General features: G+C 48.7%; 1 long non-coding RNA gene across 1 annotated transcript in view; it reads left to right on the top strand.

The window, feature by feature from the left end:
- The first annotated feature begins 1,127 nt into the window (after nt 1–1,127).
- LOC111723223 overlaps nt 1,128–11,746 on the top strand; it is a 17,120-nt gene continuing 6,501 nt past the window's right edge. Inside the window, exons 1-2 of the long non-coding RNA XR_002771807.1 lie at nt 1,128–1,176; nt 3,591–3,696. This is a non-coding gene — a long non-coding RNA (uncharacterized LOC111723223). The remainder of the gene's footprint in view (nt 1,177–3,590; nt 3,697–11,746) is intronic.

The following is an 11,746-nucleotide window of genomic DNA, read 5'->3' on the forward strand; positions in this document are numbered from 1 at the left end:
GGGAGGCTGAGGCAGGAGACTTGCTTGAGCCCAGGAGTTGGAGGTTGCTGTGAGCTGTGATGCCATGGCACTCTACCCAGGGGGATAGCTTGAGGTTCTATCTCAAAAAAACAAACAAACAAACAAACATGTTGCCTGAATAAATCAATCTCTGCCCTGCCTAGGGCTTCTGCAGGGCTCAAATGACAAAGTCTGTGAAAACTTTCCATGACCGAGGAGATCATATCCTACCCCATCCAAACGCACAGCATGGGTGCCACTGGCTGACAATTTAAACATTCAGTTTATAAATACTTACGATAGCTAAAAACTGGAAACATCTTAAATGTCTTTTAATGTTGAATGGTTAAACTGTGCTCCCCACCCCACCATGAATACCATGGAACAAAAAGCCAAGAGACAAATTATGGATATATGGAACACTTAGATGGATTTGATGGGAATCATGTAAGTAAAAAAACATCAATCTTATACATTCTACGATTCCATTTATAATATTCTTGAAATAACCAATTCATCGAGATGAAGAACACTGCCAGGGCTTGGGAATGATGGTGGCCCTAGTGTGTGGGGACGGAACAGTTCTATAGTGCTGGTTGCTTAAGTCTACATGTGATAAAACTGTATAGACTCACACTGACATGTATGAAACATGAAACCAACATCAGGCATAAACTCTGTCGGTTTCCTGGCCGTGCCCCTGGACTATATCCACTGTTACCGCTGGGGGAGGCTGGGTGAAGGGCGCATAAGATCTCCCTGTAATTTTCGTTTTTCAAAATAAAATAATTTAATTCACATAATAAATAAATACATGGAGAGGTGGGTGAAAAAGAATTATCAATGTACATGGCAGGTAGGTAGAGCCTAGAAAAAGTCAAATTCCCCAAATCACCAGAGTCTGTTCAAGACTCAGACCACAAACTCAAGCTAACAGGAAATGTAGCTATTTTGCCATGACTCAGCCTGTAGCTATTTTACCAGCCCCATTCTGCCAGGTAGCAGAAACGTGTCCCCCCTCCCCCGCCCGTCCATGTCCCAGGCTGCTGGCTATTGGCTGGTGCAGATCCATGCTGAGCTGCCCTTCCCCCAAGTCCAGCACCAGGCCACCCGAGGGAGACCGGGCAGGACAACAGGCTGCTGCTTGGCATCGTCCAGTTCAAATGCAGTCTTCAGGTATGTTTTGTTTGGCTTATCCAGTGTTTTAAACAACTACCTGCCAATATTTGAAATGGGGCCTTTTCACATAAGAATCTAGATGTCTGGGTTAGTCGCTCTGAGTACACACCCCAGCTGGGCAGCCATCTGCTGGACTCCACTGAGTAGCAGCTGCCCCTTAGATGGGGCGTGCCTCCTTGGGGATCCGCCATGGTCCCCAACAAGTCTAACTACATTTGGTTGGATTCATGCAGACCCCTGAGGTGGCAGCCCTCACTCTTCTGCACCTTGGTGCCCTCTTGGGATCATTTTCCTTTTCCTCTTCCCTGCTGGGGTGTGGAGAAATGCTACAGAACCATCTCAGACCTGCCTGCCTAGGGACAACAAATGGCCCTTCATGGTAGGGTCCTGCTGCCTCCCTGGGCCTCCCTGGGTGCCACATGGGAAAGGGATGCAGTGGGACACAGGCTGGGGACCTCTGTCCTGGTTTTCCTTGCTTGTTTTCAGACTCTCCCTTGCCCTGTTGATCTGGGAACATTTATCTGGTCTTACAAGTCAGGAATCCTTGCACGGACAGTATGTGTCCCCAACCCCTAGTACCAAATCTATTCCATTGTCTATACACCTCAGTTTTGGGTGGGGAACATGCAGACTTCTGATTTCAAAGTTGGGCTCCTTTTTAAGTACCAAGGGAAGCAAGAAAAGCTTCATCTTTCTCTGCTGCACGCCACCCCTCCTTTTTTGAGACAGAGTTTTCTGTTGCCCTGGGTAGAGTGTCATGGCACCATCATAACTCACAGCAACCTCAAATCCTTGGGCTTGAACAATTCTCTTGCCTCAGCTTCCCGAGTAGCTGGGACTACAGTGTCCGCCATGATGCCCAGCTAGTTTTTCTAGTTTTAGTAGAGATGGGGTGTCTCTCTTGCTCAGGCTGGTCTCCAACTCTTGAGCTCAAGGAATCCACCAGCCTCCCAGGAGTGCTAGGATTACACGTGTGAGCCACTGTGCCTGGCCTGAACCCCTTTTAATGAAAAGATGTGGGCTCGGCGCCTATAGCTCAACTGGCTAAGGCGCCAGCCACGTACACCTAAGGTGGCGGGTTCGAATCCCCAGCCCGGACCCACCAAACAACAATGACAGCTGCAACCAAAAAATAGCCGGGCGTTGTGGCGGGCGCCTGTGGTCCCAGCTACTTGGGAGGTGGTGGCAGGAGACTCGCTTGAGCCCAGGAGTTGGAGGTTGCTGTGAGCTGTAATGCCACGGCACTCTGCCCAGCAGGACAGCTTGAGGCTCTGTCTCAAAAAAAAAAAAAAAAAAGATGTGTTCTGTAAAATGCAAATTCAGTCAAAAGACAGCACTTAAGGACCAAGAAAGGCACAAGTCTCCGTAAGGCCCACAGGTTCCCCACCCCTCATCCAGGACTCTGATTCCCATTTTCTGCTGTTCACTCCTTCCTGGAGACACCAAACTAATGGCTGCCTGAATTTTAGGATTCTGCAATAAGAAAATACCGGGAGTGAAAAACCACACCAGTTAATTCAGAAATATCACCCCATCATCCTTCTTCCCGCCTTGCACTGCAGGAGCACCTTACACGCACTGTCTCATTTCGATCTCAAAGGCGGCAGGAAACCCAGAGAGGTTAGAGATTAAGTGTTGGCCCAAAGTCGACAGCTACTGAGGGGCATGGCTGGGACTTGAACCTTGAGCCCCGTCCTCTTCACACACCCCCTCCCCCCGCACAAAAGTTTGGCTTTATTTCATGGCCACCCTCCTTGCTTCCAGCCCATGGTCCTTGCGTGTCCGTAGGGCAGGAGCCAATCAGAAGCTGTACCTGGTGAATCTGAAAGGCTATTGGTCGAGCTTTCCCTAAAGCCCACCTCCGAGGGATTCCCCCACCCTAGAGGCTGACAGGTGCGAGATATTGACGGAGTGAAATGCGCTCACCTTGACGCGACTCCTAAGCCTCGCCAAAGCAGATAGACTCCCTAGAGAGAGCGCCAGGGAGCTGTCAACCGAAAAGAACCCAAACTGGGGGCAGCGCCTGTGGCTCAGTGAGGAGGGCGCCGGCCCCATATACCTAGGGTGGGGTTCAAACCCACCCCGGCCAAACTGCAACAAAAAATAGCAGGCGTTGTGGCGGGCGCCTGTAGTCCCAGCTACTCGGGAGGCTGAGGCTGGAGAATCGCCTAAGCCCAGGAGTTGGAGGCTGCTGTGAGCTGTGACAGCATAGCACTCTACCAAGGGCAATAAGGTAAGAGTCTGTCTCTTAAAAAAAAAAGAACCCAAACTGGGAGGGGAAAATTATTTAAAGAGGGTTTATTCTGCGCCAACGATGTGCGTGCGACCATGGCCGTGAGAGCCAGGCCTAGGAATCCTTGAGTGAGCAGGCCAGCTGTGTTTGGGTTATAGTTTGGTTTTATGCGTTTCAGGGAGATGGAAATTACACCTAACTGTCGTACATCAACCTATGGAAGGTGGACGTCGGTTTGTCTAGAAAAGACAGGACATCTTGAAGCAGAGGATTGCAATTTAGAGGTGGGTTTTAAGATTCTTTGATTTGTGATTGGTTAAGAAATGAAGGTTTGGAGTGTTTTACGTTAGGAGAAGGAAGTCTGCTAATCAAAGACAGGCTGTGGGCACATACCAGGCACCTAGACTCAAATCTGGTAAGTACATGGTGACCTGCAGGTGTGACTTAAGTTTCATCTTACATAGCCTTAGGCCTGTTACTGAGCTACGAAGGACACCTTTAGGAAGGGGAGTCAAGGCATGGGTGGCCTCTCTTCTCCTGGCCAGCAACTCAGCTTTAGTGTATTTCTGGGCTCCCTTTGGCCAAAAGTAGGATCTATTCAGTTGGTTGGGGGGAGGGGGCTTAAGATTTTCTTTTAATTCATAGATCAAAATCAAAATGGAAGGATGAGACCAGAGCTTGCATCACAGCGCTGGCAAATCTAGTTATAGGGATGGTGGTTGCTGCTGTGAGTTTGTGTTATAAACCAGCAGGCCTGCCTTGCAAGCTGGATGAAGCCATTTCTCAGAAAATCCAATTATAACTGAGAGTCTTGAGGGCCACCCTGGGTTTTCTGCTCAGCTCTCTACAGGGGACTCGCTAGGCTGGCCCTTCAGTGGTCTCACATCAAAGGCCCTTGCTGGCAACCCAGAAGCTTGTTGGTCAGTTGCAAGTTTCTCTGACGGCTGTTTTCTCTAAACACTTGGGCAGGAAGGCATTCCTTTGTTACCCTTGGCACCTGCTGAGCCATCTGTCTGGCCAGGCCTCTGCCCATCAGGGGACTTTGCACTAAGGCTGGATGGTCCAGGCTTTGTGCCATCAGCCAGGCCAGGAGAATGAGTCAGTGCAGCCCTGGGAGAGGCAGACCCACCCTGATGTATTTCTTAGGGGTGGCATAGGTCCCATGCAACATCTGGGCCTGGTTTGGACAGCACTGTTGACCTACTGGCCTCCTATTTGGCCAGAAGGTTTTTTTTTTTTTTTTAATTATTCAATGTAGGGCAGCGCCTGTGGGTAGGGCACCGGCCCCATATACCGAGGGTGGTAAGTTCCAACCCGGCCCTGGCCAAAGTGCAATAAAAAAATAGCCGGGTATTGTGGCAGGAACCTGTAGTCCCAACTACTTGGGAGGCTGAGGCAAGAGAATCGCCTAAGCCCGGGAGTTGGCGGTTGCTGTGAGCTGTGACGCCATGGCACTCTACCGAGACTCTGTCTCAAAAAAAAAAAAAAATTATTATTATTCAATGTAATTCAGAGCTTAAAAATTTGTGCTAACTGAGATGGTGATCTTCTAGAAACTTCATCATTTCTTTGACCTTATAGTGCCATTCAGCTAACATTGGGGCACCGTTTACAGTGCTGATGTGGACATTGGGGGCTGTGCATATATGAGGCAGTCAGGCACGTGGTCCCCCTGCCGAGCTGTCTCTGCTGGGGATTGACCACAGCTCTGTGAGTGAGTCATTCACCCTATTGGAGCGTTAGCTTCCTTATCTGTAAAACGGGGTTAGGAAAAGTTCTGAGCAAGCAGATGTCTGTGAAAGGCAGAAAGCGATGCCTGGCTTGCGAAAAGTTGCTCTATAAAAAGAAGTTTGTAGTTGTTATTGGAGAAAAACTCCCACCACGAGTCAAATTGTTCTGGGTCAGGGAGGGGTTGGGCTTGCTGCTCTTGGTGGGGGGCGGAGTTCACTGGTCTCAGTAGAGCTAGGATTTGAATGCCAAGGACAGTCCTGGCAGTTGAATTAGACTCTCCCCTATCTGAGCAGACACTTGAGAACCATATCTAGAGGCTCCATGGGATTCACCCAGAGAGGCACAAAGTCCAGGGGGAAGGTGGCAGGCTGGGATTTTTTTTCTCTGTCTCATCTGGGATTATGGAAAACAGTGGGGGGCGGGGGGAGTGGGAGAAGGATGGAGGAAGCAGCCACTAGAGGCCTAGGCTGTCAGGAAGGGGGCTGGAAGGTGGGAAGACGTGGGAGGTGATGGAGGAGCCCAAGCAACCTGGAGCTAAAAGCAGCTCTGCCCTGTGTCCTCCGGACTTCTGGGGACCCACCTCCCTAGAAGGAGGGAGCAATGGCCAGATGTGCCAAGTTCATGACCTCTGGGCTGCCAGAGGAGGCAGGAACTACCACCCAATCTCATGGAAATCCCCTGAGGATGTGTAGACAGCCTTCCCATGCTAGAACTCTCCTCTGGTTCTAGGCCTTTTACTTCTTTTTTAAATTTCTTCTTCTTTATGGAGGTATATTTTATACGCAGGGGACAGCCTGATGAACTTGACATATGTGCAGACATGTGGCCACCACCCAGATCAAACTCTAAAGCTTTTCCTGGGATCTAGGAAATGTTCCCTTATACCATCTCCCAGGCTAAAGTCCCCCAGAATAACCTCACCTCTGGCCATCATCCCTATAAACTAGTTTCACCAATGTCTGAACTTCAAGTAAACAGACTCATATGGTGTGTGTTCTTTTGTGTCTAACTTCTGTTCAGTGAGGGGGCGATCCATCCAGGGCGGGCGTTGTGTCCAGCTGTCCTTTACTCTTCTCCATCCTTGTGTGATTTTCTATTGTAGGAAAATACTGTGATTTACGTTTTTATTCTCCCATTGATGTTTCTAGTTTGGGGCTATTCTGAACAAACATCTTTACACATGTCTTTGGGTACATGGGTCATCACGAACGTTTTGAGATATAGAAAATCAAGAAACGTCAAGTCCACGTGCCCTTCCAGCAACACCCATAAGCTGAGCAAGTTAGAACTTGCACACGTGAATCAGAAAGGATCCTGTCAACTGTGTTTCTTGGAAGCAAAATAATGGACCACAACAAAAAACATTTGTAGCAATCCACGTACCCAGAAGCATCCGGCGTATGACGCAGAATGTTTCCAAACTTTGTAGACATTTGAAAATGCTCCAAGATCAGTTAAAAGGGAATGAGTGTGTTTCCCACACCTGCCCTCACTGCACATCCCAGACTAGGCTCTCAGGGGAGCTCAGGAGCAGAAAGGAGAGAGTGGGTATCATTCTATGGCAGCCAAAGCTCCTCTTGCCAACAGCACTTTCCCTTATAAAAATGCCATCTGGTCTTCTGCCGGAAGCATGCATAAGAAATTTCTGAGTCCTGGGAGAAAGTTTACAGTTTCCCTTCTTCATGGTGCCTGTTGACCTCAGAGATGATCTAGTCTAATCTTCCCATTTTACAGATGGGGAAACTGACATCTCCTGAGGGGAAGTGACTCACCTAAAGCCATACAGGTGGTAAATTATAGCGCCAGGAACGGAGTCCAGTAGTTTTTGTCTGTAAGCTGGAAGGAAGGAATTCTGTTCATTGGTCTTCCTTAGTGACATTGGGCTAAATTGCAGCCCTTGTCCTAAAAGTTCAGGGTCTTCTAGTAACCATTCTGCCATGATTATTTGACACCAGATTTTAGATTTATTCTATTCAACATTCAAGAAACCTTTTTGAACATCCCCTATGTGCCAGGTACTGTTTCAGGTTTTGTACAGACAGCAGGGAATCAAACAGGTGAACATATCTGCCCTCATGTAATTTAGATTCTTTCAGGGAGAGATGGACCAAAAACACATAAATGGGAACAATACAGTCAGGTGCACAAAGATAAGTGTTTGTTATAGGGTAAAATAATCCAGGAAGGAGGGTGGGACATGGTGATGGCCTAGGGACAGGAAGGTTGGACACTTGCACAGTGATCAGGCAAGGTCTTGCCAAGAAGGTGACATGCAGAAGTTCTAATGAAGGCACAGGAGTTAGCTCTGGGGTGGGGTGAGGGCTGCAGGATGGGAACAGCAAGTGCAAAGGCCCTGAGGCAGAAGGCTGCTTGGGGGTGGGCAGGGAGCACTAAAGAGGACGTTTGACTGGAGTGAAGGGGGTGAGTGAGAGCGTGGTGGTGGGAGATGTCGTCAGAGAGGTGAGGTGGGCAGAGGTGTCTGCAAGAATCTCCTGCACAGATTGCTATAGAATGTTGAATTATACAAGATTTACATCTTTCGGGAGGTTTCTTTCAGAAGAGTAAGAAGATCTGAGTTAACATTTCCAAAGACTCTTTTGGCTGCTGCATGGAGAATAGATGGGAGAAGGAAATGGAATTAGGAGACCATGTAAGAGGCTGTGACAGTAATCGAGTGACAAATGACAGGGCTTGGGCCAGGCAGAGATGTAGGAGGAGATGGTTTCTAGTAGAGTTTTGAATGCAGTATCACTGAGGCTTCCCGATAGGTTGACACTGGTCCCAGTAGAAGACCCCTTCATATGCAAAGCATGGAGTTTCAGGTCCAAGGTCTACCTCATTCTCTTGAAAGGTCTCACTGGATTCTGCTCCAATACAGGACGAGCCCTTGAACCAGATAAGTGTGCATGTGTGTGTGCACCTGTGTCTGGGGGCAGGGGAGTTCCCTTTGATTCTTTCTCATCTGTCCAGTTACCTGCTCCTCCACTTCTTCTCAGGGAGGAATTCTGACAAAGCTCTCCCTCCTCGAGGGGCCTCCAATGACTTGCATGACCAAACCGCCTGTGAGGCTGCTCTCCTGGTCCCTGAACGGGCTCTAGCACCACTGACTTTTCTTCCTCAGTTCCTCGAACATGCAGAGACTTTTCCACCGCTGGTTGAGTCTCAGCTTAAATGTTGCCCCTCTCCTTTCTTTTCTTTTTTTTGTGATGAGGTCTTGGTCTACTGGGCTAGAGTACAATGGTATCATTGTAGCCCACTGCAACTTCAAACTCCTGAGCTGGACTAATCCTCCTGCTTTAGCCTTCTGAGTAGCTGGGACTACGAGTGGTGCCACCACACTGGGCTAATTTTTCTTTCTTTTCCCCTTCCCTTCCCTTCCCTTCCCTTCCCTTCCCCTTCCCTTCCTTTCCCTTCCCTTCCCCCCTCTTTCTTTCTTTCTTTCCTTTCTTCCTTCCTTCCTTTCTTTCTCCCTCCCTCCTTCCCTCCCTCCTTTCTTTCTTTCCTTCCTTCCTTCTTTCCTCCCTCCCTCTCTCTTTCTTTTTTTGTAGAGATGATATCTCCCTTTTGCTCAGGCTGATCTTGAACTCCTGGCCTCAAGTGATCCTCCTGCCTTGGTCTCCCAAAGTGCTGGGATTACAGTTCTGAGCCAGCATGCCCAGCCTGTTGGCTTTCTTCATAACACTTGTCACAATCTGGGATGTTGGCTTTATTTGTTGACTTACTGATGGCATCTCCTCCTACACTGTAAAGCATAGGAAGAGCAGGGGACGAGTGGGTCTTATCGACTGACAATTCCCCAGTGCCACACACAGTACCTAGAGGACCAGAACAGCAGGGAAGGGTGGCAGCAGCTCCCGAGCTGGCCCAGTGACCCTTCCTCCTGATACTCACCACCTTGTAAGTCCCCTCCCACATCAGACAGACCTGATCCTGTATGTCCAACAGAGTGTGGTGATGGTATAGGTGACAGTGTGTGGCTTCCTTGATTATGTGTATCTTTGTGCAAGTCTATGTAATATCTCCCCCTAGTTCTGTCTCTCTGAACTCTCATTGACACACAAGTGACCAAGGATGTGGACTCTGCACCCCCAGACTCCCTGGGGCCAAATCCCAGGTCTACCATCTACCTCCTCTGGGACCGTGGACAGAGCAGAGCACAGGAATGGAGACTAGATACACCCAGGCAGGTACCTGGCATTCAGGAGACTTGTACTCTCAGGTAGTAATAATGCCCTAGTTGCTGGCAGGGGCCTCCTGCACAAAAGTCCCTTCCTGGCTGGTAGTCAGCATGGGTATGGTCCAAGGTGAGCCCGGCCATTAGGTAATATAATAGGGGGTCTTTGTCATCTGCAAGTTGTAGAAAACCAATCTCAATTTAAGCAGAAAAGAGGATGTAAATTCCCATACTAAAGTGCAGTATTATAACCAGCTTCAAGCATGGCTGAATTGAGGGCGTCATATGATGTCATCTAGCTGATATCTCTCTCCATCTCTTGGCTTTATCTCCTTCTTGGTGCCTTACTCTTAGGCAGCCTCTCTAAAGTGGCCCTGGCTACCCTAGGCTGTCATCCTCTCAGTCACAAGGGGAAAAGAAGTTAAACCTTTGGGCCAATAATTTCAATGTAAGTCTTAGAGTTGAGTCTGATTGGCTCTGACTGGGACACGTGCTCATTGATAAACCAATCACTGGGAGGAGGGCAAGAGGGGAGTGGAACTCTACTCTGATTGGCTGAGCCTAGCTCCCATGCTCCCTCCAAACCATAGGGTACCAGCACCTGGGATATGGGGAGGAAATAGCTGAATTTGCTGCTATGACCAAGTACTAAGGGTGAATGGTGCTTGCTCTGGTCCCAGCAGCAGGAAAGAGGGTGGACATCTGAGAATTGGGCTAGATACACCTGTCAAGGTGTCTTAGGAAATTTTTACTGTGGGTGGGAGGTTCATTGAAAAATCAATGATGTCCAATCTTGCCTGGCATTGGAATCATCTTTTTTTTTTTTTTTTTTTTTTTTTGAGACAGAGCCTCAAGCTATTCCCCTGGGTAGAGTGCCATGGCATCACGCTCACAGCAACCTCCAACTCCTGGGCTCAAGCGAGTCTCCTGCCTCCGCCTCCCAAGTAGCTGGGACCACAGGCGCCCGCCACAACGCCCGGCCATTTTTTGGTTGCAGCCGTCATTGTTGTTTGGCGGGTCCGGGCTGGGGATTCAAACCCGCCACCTTAGGTGTACGTGGCTGGCGCCTTAGCCGGTTGAGCTATAGGCGCCGAGCCGGAATCATCTTTTAAAGAACAACTATGGGCCCCTCCTCAGACCAATTGTGTAGGAATCTCAGGTGAGGGGGCCCCTAGTATTAGGGCTTTAAAGAACTTCTCCAGGTGTCTCTGACACATCTTCCCTCCAGGACTAAGAACCACTTGGCCAGTTCATTGTGTCTGGGGTGACCTAGGGTCACCAGATAAGGCTAGTTCTGGCCAGAAGTGACCAGCCTAGGTACAACTGTTGGTCACCTGAGGGCTGAAAGGATAACTACCAGCTCAGGCATCTTGTGACCATTCAGCAGTGGAAACTTGACACAACGCCTCACTTTTAAGAATCTAAGAATCTTTAAAATTGCCCTTGTCCCTTTAGAAGGACCCTCATTTAGTTACTTTTTTCTTTTCTCGTGGAATTATTGGTATCATTCTTCCCAGGGAGGTTTTAAATTAGACCTTGCCCCTGTGTTCAGCACTATTTCTCTCTCTCCTCCCTGGTGCAGGGCCCTGCAGCAGGGCTGCCAGGGGGAGAAAAAGTTCTTCCAGCTTTATTTACTTAGTGACATTACCCGTGACAGCGGCATGTTGAATGTCCTGATTGTGATGTTTGGGGAAGTTTAATGGGAGCAAGCCAGTTCACACCTGATGAGCTGCTTACGTTCCAAAGGTTCCTTGACAGGTGGGTGGGTGCCTGGGAATTGAGATGTATTTTCTTATAACAACAGTGTTATTAAAACGCAGGTGATCTGCCAAGTAAACCCACACACATCTATTTAACACGTGTGCATAATCGTAGAAAGTACGGTAACGACACGGATAACTTTTCACTTACGTAACTCATCTAAGATTCTAGATAGGAAAATACGAAAACCGATGGCAGAGTTAATAGAATTTGTATTGTTAGAAAAATATTTACATCTCCCTTTGAATCCAAATGTCGAGCACATGGTGTGATCATCTTATTTTTTTTTTGTTCCATTTTGAGTCTCCCCAGTCTATTTTATTTCCTGAACCAGAATAATATTAGAACAGCAAATGTGTGATGCATGACAGATACATTTGTCAGGTGGCAGGGAATGGTGACGGTTCTGAAAATGACAACGCTTCATGGCTGGCATGAATAATAAGGCCCGTCGTACATAGCCCAGCTGAGTCCCCTCTCTATGTCCACCCTGAGACGGTCATCAGACAAAGGCCATTTTTGCTCTTTCCAGGAGGCGCTAAGTAGCCTGGCAGCCCCAGTCCGTGGGGCATAAACAGCAATTCCAGGGGCCATGGGACATTGGGGATGGGCCTCTGAAGAGCGGACACAGGCACAGAGCTGAGGGTGGGGGTGGTGCTCCCCCCCCC

The sequence above is a fragment of the Otolemur garnettii genome, unplaced genomic scaffold (assembly GCF_000181295.1).
Source record: "Otolemur garnettii isolate 467f Iridium unplaced genomic scaffold, OtoGar3 scaffold00009, whole genome shotgun sequence".
Lineage (NCBI taxonomy): Eukaryota > Metazoa > Chordata > Mammalia > Primates > Galagidae > Otolemur > Otolemur garnettii.